The sequence below is a fragment of the Solanum lycopersicum genome, chromosome 5 (genome assembly GCF_036512215.1).
Source record: "Solanum lycopersicum chromosome 5, SLM_r2.1".
NCBI lineage: Eukaryota > Viridiplantae > Streptophyta > Magnoliopsida > Solanales > Solanaceae > Solanum > Solanum lycopersicum.
Genome location: NC_090804.1, coordinates 25017790 through 25025997, shown reverse-complemented (window position 1 = coordinate 25025997; position 8208 = coordinate 25017790). Strand labels below are relative to the sequence as shown.

At 36.6% G+C, this 8208-nt stretch overlaps 1 pseudogene; it reads left to right on the top strand.

The window, feature by feature from the left end:
• Positions 1 to 831: 831 nt before the first annotated feature.
• LOC109120273 (putative late blight resistance protein homolog R1A-10) lies at positions 832 to 1583 on the top strand (annotated as a pseudogene).
• The last annotated feature ends 6625 nt before the right edge of the window (positions 1584 to 8208 follow it).

Here is an 8208-nt window from a genome sequence, read left to right as displayed (position 1 = left end):
ATTTCACCTTACCGAGGACATGACATTAGATAGGATGCCGTGGAGGACACACCAACACATATTAGGGTGGAAGACGAGTAGATAGTAGAGGTTGTCTCTCCTCCTCCTCCTCCTCCTCCTTATTATTATAAGTCAATGGTCTATCAAAAACACCTCTACCTATTCAGATAAAGATAACATTTGCATGCACTCTATTCTCTCCAAACCTCGCTGGTAGAATTGAACTTAATATTGTAGTTGTATATGCTGGTCTAAGATATAAATATACAACCTTTACAAATAGAATTCTACAGCATAATTATTTTATGACCATGAAAATATCAAATGAAAGTATTCGTGGATAAATATATTCATAGTATATTTGGAAATCAAGAAAGAGAAATCTAACTTCAAAAGATACATGAATTTATAATTTCTTGTCTTTAAGGAATAATTATTCATTTGTATTTTTTTAATTTGTGTGAGAAATTTGAAAGGTCAATAAAATGAGAATAAGAATATATGAAAGGTCAATATATATATATATATATATATATATATATATATATATATATATATATATATATATGAAAGTTATAAAAGTTTTATTTTAGTAGAGGATCAAAATGGTAATTCATCTTTTCACTTTGGAACTTCCCACTTATAGTAATATATGATATGGTATGATGATTAAGCTTTTAAATGAAGTTGTTAGTGAGGCTTGCAACAGAAAGAAGATAGGTGTGACAATGCATGAAGTTTCAAAGCCCCTCCCATTAATATATATCCATCATTATCAGCTTGTACTCCAAGAGATAATGAAGAAATACAGGGTTTCCATGAAGCACATGAATGGGCAAAATAAAGCAGCACCTTCACAGAGGATCGTCTCAGCTAGGTATTAACTCCATAGTTGGTATGCCTGGAATTGGAAAAACACTCTTGACAAGAAGATATACATTGATCTCATACTTATCCCTCACTTTGATGTTCACGCCAAGTGTTGTGCAACTCAAGTATATTCATGTAAAGAGTTGCTTCTTACCATATTAAATGATGTTCTTGAGCCTATTGATCGTATTGAAACAAAAGATTGTGAATTAGCTTATAAGCTGCATCAAGTTTTGTTAACCAAGAATTCTTAATTCTTTTAGATGATGTGTGAGATTAAACAACATGGGACACTTTATATATGTTCTTCAAGCATGCTCAGAGTAGGAGTAGAATTATTATAACAACCTGGCTGAGTGACACTGCCAATTATGTTAAACGTGAAAGTAATCCCCATCATCTCCGTTTATTCAAAGATGATGAAAGTGGCATATTATTACAAGAAGATTTGTTTCAAGGTGAGAGTTGTCCACTGAACTTGTAGATGTGGGATATCAAATAGCAAAAAGTTGTGGCAAATTGCCACTTTTCATTGTGTTAGTTGCTGGTTTTCTGAAAGAGAAAGAGAATAAAAGCTGTGGGAACAAGTAGAAGAAAGTCTACGTTCCAAAAATATTGGTATCTTGGAAGAGAGTATGTCTTTAATTGGATTCAGTTATAACAATTTACCACATCATCTGAAGCCTTGCTTTCTCTATTTGGAGGATTCTTAAAGGGAAAGGATATTCATGTCTCAAAATTGACTAGGTTATGGTAGGCTGAAGGGTTTATACCAGCAAATAAGGAAAAACGAACAGAAACCGCACAAGATTTATTGGAACATCTTATTAGTAAAAATCTAGTAATGGTCATGGAGGAGATACCCAATTATAATGTGAAAAGATGTCGCATTCATGATCTCTTGCACAATTTCCGCTAAGAAAAGTCAAAGCAAGAAAACTTCCTTAACCAAATGAGCAGGTACTGAGAATTACTTAAGCGATAAAACTTCCTTAACCAAACAATATCAACTCTAATTGTCATGTATTTGCTGTTTCTTTTCCTTTTTATCTGATTTAGGGGAGATGATTTGCTTCCTGAAAATCCTCAAGACTGCTGGTTGTTCATCCATTCTTACCAAGATGAGATGGATCTTTGGTGGCCATGTATCTCAAATGTTCATTCATTACCGTTCAAAGTTATAGACCCAGATAACTTGTTATGGCCTCGTGATTTTTCCTTCATCTTTGACAGCTTCAAACATGTTCAAGTGTTGGATTTGGAGTCTTTCAGCAGTGTGGGCACTTTTCTTGGTGAAGTACAGTCTCTAATTCATTTGAGGTACTTTGTTGTTCAAACTAATGCAAATTCTATTCCATCATTTATAGCTAAGCTTTGGAATCTTGAAAATTCTGTGGTAAGAGGATTATGAGGAGAAGTGATAATACCTTCTTCTATTCTGAAGATGATCAAACTGAGGCATTTATTTTTAAACAATCGTGCTTCATTTAGTTTGCAAGAGATCTTGGGTGAATCAGTTTCTAACTCTCAATTAGGTTATTTGGAAACCTTTTCCGCTCCACGTCTCTCTCATGGTCAAAATGCACAAATGATTTTGACAAAAATGCCGAATTTGAGAAAATTGAGTTGTATGTTTTCCGGTAGATTTAGATACTCAGAGTAAGTGAAGGGAAGGTGTGTTCACTTTCCCAGATTAGAGTTTCTAAGTCACCTTGAATCCCTGAAGTTGGTTTCCAACAACTATCTAGCTAAACTTTCACATGAGTTTAAGAATCTCAACGGCTAATACTTAAGTGAAAAAACTCTCAAGAACTCTTTCAAAGGCTAATATTGAAGTGACGATTCATCCTCAAGATCAAACTAGAATTAGATAGAGCTACACTCTTAGTGGTCTTAGGATTAATTCTTTTGAACATATATTGTAAATTTGATCCTACATCTATAAAGGATTCAGATAATCCTTTAGTGCAAAAGTCAAAATTATTTAGAGATAACTGATTTAGTGGGCAGTGTTGTATTTGCTTAGTAAAATTCTAAATCATCTAGGTTTAGGTAGTTTAGTGGGCGGTGTTGTATCTGCTTAGAAAAACCTAGGTTGTCTAAGGGTGATAGCTTAGTGGGAAGTGTTGTATCTACTTAGACTCTTCAAGTAAAAAGGTGATTACTTGGTCATGAGATTAATAACTTTTTCTCACATTGGTTGTAACTGGATTCACTTTTGATTAAGGAATATTAGTGAAGCATTTGAAAATCTTGTACAACAGGTTGTAGTTTTACTCCCTTGAGCAAGGAGATTTCCACGTAAAAGGCTTGTGTTGTATTATTGTTGTTATTTACTCTGCGTTATCTAACTGGTTCAGTCAAGGGATCTGGTCCGTTGACTGGTAGTGGACGCACATATTCTATCAATTGGTATCAGAGTAGGTTAACACCAAGAGACATACTCATGCCAAAGAATGGTTGCTCCGTTGAGCCTAGAAAAGGGACAATCATCAACACGACTACCATGTTTTAATGGTCAGTTCTATTACTGGTGGAAAACAAGGATACACGACTATCTGATAGCTTAAGACATCAAGTTATACGTCATAGTGTTGGATGGACCATTTATTCCTACTACTGAAGTGAAGGATGGTGAAATTACAAAAGTTGTTCCAAAGACTCGCAACAGTACAACGAAGCAGGCAAAAAGAAGACTGAGAAAAGCTACAAAGCAAAGAAGTTGTTGGTGTGTGGCATTGGCGCTGAAGAATACAATCAGATTTCTGCATGTGAATTAAAGGAAGAAATTTGGGATTGCTTCAGGATTACACATGAGGGAATAAAGTAGGTGAAGGAATCAAAGGTTGACATATTGAACACCAATATGAGAATTTCACAATGAAAGAAGGCAAAACTATTCATGATATGCATACAAAACTCTCCTCCATAACCAATGAGCTACGAAGTCTAGGTGAACCTACCATCACAAGTAAGCAAGTTAGGAAAGTGCTTCAAATCATTCCTAAGTCTTGGGCAAGTTAAATTGATTACTATTACTGAGGCTAAGGATCTGAAAGTTTTGACAATTGACGCTCTAATTGGGAATCATAAAACCCATGAGATGAAAAGAAAGCAGGACATCGCAAAGAAGGATGCTAAATAGGACAAGTCACTAGTCCTCAAAATTTCATCAGGTGAAAAATATAGTGAAGAAGATAACAATGTCTATCTCGCCAAGAGATATTAGAAAATTGTGAGAAAACATGGGAGGTACATGAAAGGGGGGAATATTCCTCGAACTATAACTGGTAGTGACATCTATCACAAGTGCGGAGAGGTTAGGCACTTTATGAGAGACTATTCGATGGCTAAAGCTAAAAACAAAGAGTCTCATAATCCTAGAGGCAAAAAAGACAAAAGAAGGGACCTGGTCCTTGATAAAGTTGCAAGGGAAGTTGTAGCTAACCACATAGTGAAGAAAGCTCTTGTTGCATTGGGAGAATATTCAAGTGAATCAGGAGAATCAGAATGCCCTGATGATGCATCCATGTTGGTTATTTAAGATGATGCAAATGTGTTTGACGGGTTGTTTTCCTTCATGGCGAAATCAGATGATGAAGATGGTGAACAACAGGTAATCCTCTTTGACCTTAAGAAAAACTAAAATACTTACTCTGTTCTAAGGCTAAGGAAACTAACAAATGCCTTGGTTACTCTATTATAGAGTTAAGCACTGAAAAAGACTCTATGAACATCAGTCTCGATAGTCTACATAAATATAAGAGGGTGATGGTGGTTCAAATATCAGTTCTTGAGGAACAAGTGATGGTTCTAGAATCCAAAAATTTTAGAACTTAGGGAGAAATTGGATATAATTAATTGAGAAATCATGATAAAGAAAGCGGAAGCCACTAACCTGCAACCAGAGTTAGAAAGCAATGTGAATGATATCGAGACTAGACTTGCCTTAGCCTAGAAAAGAATTGATTATATAGAGAGGGACATGGTCCGTCATAAGAAAGAACTTCAAACTTCTCTAAAATTGACCAGCTCCACCAAACTGCTCTTAAACATCACCAGTCAAAGCAACTATCACAGAAAGGGGTTGGGAAGTGTGAACCTTACTCCTCCCTACAACCCCTACAACAAATATGTATCTGTTTCAGAAAATTTACTGTGTCTTCAATGTGGTCGTAATGTCCATCTAAAGGGGGACTTTCCTTCCTGGAAGACCTCACAAGAGAAATTCTCTATCTATTCTAGACATAAAAAGGCTCAGCAAGGGGGACCTAATCCCACTGTTAAATCTTGTAGACAAAAAACTACTAAAAGGAGGTACATGCTCTTGTTCGTAAGGCCTTGAACATGAAAAGAACTAATATGCCTCATTGGGCAAAAAAAATCTCATTACAGCCTTATCAGTCTACTAGGAACTCAGATTGAAGTGGGTTCCCAAGTCTAATAAGTAATGCTTGTTGCAGATGAGTGAAGGAAGTAGCAACAAGTGCTGGTTTACGGACAGTGGTTGCTCAAATAAAATGATTGTAAACACCAAAAACTTTCTTTCACTCAAGGCACTTCAAGGTGGAGGTCTCTTTTAGCGATGGAAAGAAGGGGTATATTCTTAGAGTTGGGAGAGTTGGAAAATCTCTTGAAGATTCCATTGAAAATATGTACTATGTGAGTGGGTTAAAATACAGTTTCCTCGGTGTTTCCCATATATGTGATAAGGGAATGAAATCAAGTTTTTGTCAGACAAATGCATTGTCACCTGTTTGTCTACAAAAAAAGGTGATCCCGATGGCTAGAAGGAGGAAAAAACTGTATGTGGGAGAACTATAAACAACTCATGGAGCTAATCTGACATGCTTAAGTGCTCAAAGTGAAAATGCTGACTTGTGGCATATGAGGCTAAGTCATGTGAGCTCTTCTCTACTAAACAAGCTTGTCTCTAGGGACCTGGTCGGTGGCTGCCAAAGTTTAAGTTAAGTGACAGCAAAGAGTGTGATATATGTGTCAAAGGGAAACAGACAACATCCTCATTCAAACTAAAGAAGCGGGTCAGTTATTCAAGGGTCCTTGAGTTAATACATATGGATTTGTGTGGATCTGTGAAAATCCAGAGTCGCAACAGAAAGATGTACATCCTGGTGGTCGTGGATGACTACACAAGATTCACGTGGACTATGTTTCTCAAGTCAATGTCGATATTGTTGATGTGCTGATAATATTTTCAAAATGATTCAAACCAAGCTAAATTGCTTGATTGTTGGGATCAGGTCCGACCATGGAATTGATTTTGAAAAAGCGAAGCTTGCTGTCTTCTGTGTAGAAAATGGTATCAATCATAACTTCTCAGCGCCCAGAACACCTTAACAAAATGGAGTGGTGGAAAGAAAGAAATGAAATCTGGTAGAAATTGCCAAAATCATGCTCATTGAGTTAGATCTTCCTCAAAACTTCTGGCTTGAGGCAATCGATACTGCTTGTTATGTGATAAAAAGATGTTTGATTAGGTATCTTCTAAAAAAAACACCCTATCAGCTACTCAATAGTAAGAAACCAAAGCTAAGCTATCTAAGGCCTTTAGGGTGCAGGTTCTTTGTGCAAAAAAATGGCAAAGATGATCTACGAATGTTTGATCCCAGAAGCGTGAAAGATTCTCTGTAGGGTACTATCATCAAGCAAAGCTTATAGAATTTTCAACAAAAGAATACTATGTATTGAGAAAAGTGGTTATGTTGTCTTTGATGAAAGTGGTAATCTAAAGAGCACGGAGATAAAGAACGATGATGATCTATTTGAGTTTTTCAAGGCACAGAATAATGAAGTTAATAGGATTGAAGCTGAAGTGAATTTGGAATCCCATGTTGTTGATCCTAGTCCATCTGAGAAGGTGAAAGAAGACAACTATCCTACTATAAGACCTAGTCCTTCCCATAGAAAATAAAGAGGAAACTCATCCTCCTTAGAATAATGATTCTAAAGGTTAAGATGAACAGACGGATCAACCCCAATTCAGGATGGAAGCACAATTTTTCTCATCCCCTTGAGCCTAAAAGCGTAAAAAAAAGGCTGATTGTGTAAACCCTATGTAAGATGAACTACATCAGTTCGAGCAGAGCAACGTGTGGTACCTGATCCCAAGACCTAGACGCACCATCATAGGGACCAGGTGGGTGTTAAAAAATAATCTTGATGAAAGTGGATTTATTATTAGAAACAAGTCCAGACTAGTGGTTCAAGGTTATAATTAGGAGGAAGGCATCTACTGTGACGAGATGTTTACCCCTGTTGCTTGAATGGAGGCTTTCATAATCCTTATAGCCTTTGAAGCATTCATGGGTTTCAAGCTCTTACAAATGGATGTCAAATTGCCTTTTTGAATGGTGATCTGAAGGAAAAAATGTACGTTAAACAACCAACTGGAATTTGAGGATGCCAACCTTCCAAATCATGTGTTAAAACTCAACAAGTCCTTGTATGCACTGTAGCAGGCACCTAGAGCCTTGTATGAAAGGTTGTCAAAAATCGTGATAAAGAATGGGCTCAAGAGGGGGAAAATTGACAACACCTTGTTTTTGATGAAAAGAGAACAAGAACTGCTCATCATCCAAGTCTATGTGGATGATATCATCTTCGGAGCTACCTCTTAATATCTTTGTGAAGAATTTTCCAATCTCATGTGAAATAAATTCGAGATGAGCATGACGGGAGAGTTGAACTTCTTCTTAGGTATGCAAATCAAGTTAAACTCAAGTAGCACCTTAATTTGTCAGGATAAGTACGTAAGAGAATTGCTAAAGAAGTTTCATATGGTGGATTCCAAACCTATTGATTCCCCAATGGGTATAAACTCAAAAATGGGAGCAGATGAGGTTGATCCATTGGTGAATCAAACCATGTACATAGGTATTATTGAACCCTTATATTTGACAGCAAGCAGGTTGAATATTGTCTTCAGTGTAGGAATATATGCACGATTCCAAGCATGTCCCTGGGAATCTCATCTAAGGGCAGCTAAGCGAATCCTTAGGTATCTAAAGAAAACAGAGGACATGGTCCTATTTTATCTGGTCCTATTTTATCCTGCAAGTGAATCTTTTGGACTAGTAGGATATGAAGATGCTGACTTTGCAGGGCATTAGGTAGACAGAAAGAGAACTTCTGGAATGACATATTTCTTGGATATTCACTCATCTTGTTGGAAACCAAGAAGGAAAACTCAGTAGCCCTCTCAACAACAAATACTGAATATGTAATTTTTGCTTCCTATTGTGCCCAACTCCTTTGGATCAAGAAACAACTGGAGGACTTTAGAATCCTTATCAACATTATTCCCTTCATGTGTGACAA